Consider the following 2,078-nt stretch of genomic DNA (forward strand, 5'->3'; position numbering starts at 1 on the left):
ACAAGAATCATCAGAGGGACTGGGAAGGTGGCTCAGTGGTAGAGCAATTGCCTTGCATGCCTGAGGCCCTGGGTTCAATTCCTCAGCACCACATAAGCAAAAAGAAAAAAGCCAGAAATGGTGCTGTGGCTCAAGTGGTAGAGTGCTAGCCTTGAGCTGAAGAGCTGAGGGACAGCGCCCAAGCCCAGAGTTCAGGCTCCACGACCAGACCCCCCAAAAAAAATCATCAGAAAAGTTATATATCTAGAATGCTGCCATCATTGTCTCAGGTAAGAAATGTAGTTACAAAGCCATTCACTGGTGGCTCATGCCTGTAATCCTAGCTACTCAAGAGGCTGAGATTTGAAAATCGCTGTTCAAAGTCAGCCCAAGTTGGAAAGTTCATGAGACTCATCTCCAATAAACAACCAGAAAACCAGAAGTGGTGCAGTGGCTCAAAGTGGTAGGGGTCTAGCCTTGAGCAAAACTTGCTCAGGGACAGTGCCCAGGCCCTGAGTTCATGCCCCAAGGCTGACAAAAATAAGTTGTTAGAGAAACTGCTCTATCTCACAGGAAATGAAGGCTTCAGAAGACCAGCAATCACTTTAGGTGTGTCTGGAGAATATCATATGGCTTGGTCTCCTGTGATCAATTCCAAAGAGAGGTTCTAGCTACATCAAGGTTACTTGAAGTAGTTTCAGATCAGTGAGAGTTATAGGTGACTGGAATTTACAGGACAGATGTGTGAAACAGTTGTGGGTAATGGAGCCTCTTCCTCCTTCACCAAAATAGTCTTCTTTGGTGTACTGGTAATAGTAACTGATTAGTACTTTTTATTTATTTAGTTATCTGTGCTGGTACTGGACTTAAACTCAGGGCCTGGACTCTATTCCTGAGATTCTTTTGTGCAAGGATAGCACTCCACCACTTGAGAGACAGCTTCTCTTCTTGATTTTTGGTGGTCAATTGGAGAGGAGTCACATGGACTTCCCTGCCTGGGCTGGCTTTGAACCTCAATCCTCAAATCTCAGCTTTGTGAGTATTGAGGATTACAGACATGAGCTACTGGTGTCCAGCTTGATTAGTTCTTCTTAAAAATCATTTATTTATTAGAAAATACAGTAAAATATATACAGTTGTTCTTTTAGACAGTTGAAAATACACAGTTCAGCCAGGTGCTGGTGGCTCATGCCTGTAACCCTAGCTACTCAGGAGACTGATATCAGAGGACCAAGGTTCAAAGCCAGCCCAGGCAGTAAAACCCAAGATGCTTATCTCTAATTAGCCACTAAAAAGCCAGAAGGGGAGCTGTGGCTTAAGTGGTAGAGCACTATCCTTGAGTGAAAGGGACAGACCCTAGCCCCTGAGTTCAACCCCTAGTACAGGCACAAAAAAAAAGAGAGAAAATGCATAGTTCAGTGAGCTTAAGTACATTCACACGGTTGGGCAATAAACACCATCATGACTTGTTTCCCAAACCTTTTCATGTTGCAAAACTGAAACTCTGTACCATGAGTCTCTATTTCATCCCGTTTTGCTATTTCATTCTTGATATTGGTAATTTATGTCTACTCTTTGTTTTTTGTTTATATTTTTACACAGTCTGGCTCATTTGAGCTTATTTTTTTTTATCTTTTAAAGGAACTAGTTTTGGTTTCATTGATATTTTCTACTGTTATTCTGGTTTTGATTATCTTGATTTCTTTCCCTACTTTTGTTATTTCCACCTATCAGCTTCCTTTAGGTTTGATTTGTCTTTTTTTTAATTTTGTAAGGTGGGAATTTAGATTGGTATGAAACCTTGTACGTGCGTGTGTGTGCATCCTGGAGCTTTGAACTCAGAACCTAGGTTGCTATCCCCGAACTTAAAAAAAAAAACTGCTAGTGATCAAAAGCCACAGCTAGTGGTGGTTACTTGGAGATAAGAATCTCATACTTTCCTGCTTAGGCTGGCTTTGAACCCTGATCCTCAGATCTCAGCTTCATGAGTAGCTAGGATTACAGGTGTGAGCCACTGGCACCTGGCTGGCCATATTATTTTTCTTCTTTTTCCTTCCTTCCTTCCTTCCTTCCTTCCTTCCTTCCTTCCTTCCTTCCTT

This window comes from Dipodomys ordii, unplaced genomic scaffold, assembly GCF_000151885.1.
Source record: "Dipodomys ordii isolate 6190 unplaced genomic scaffold, Dord_2.0 Scaffold154, whole genome shotgun sequence".
Lineage (NCBI taxonomy): Eukaryota > Metazoa > Chordata > Mammalia > Rodentia > Heteromyidae > Dipodomys > Dipodomys ordii.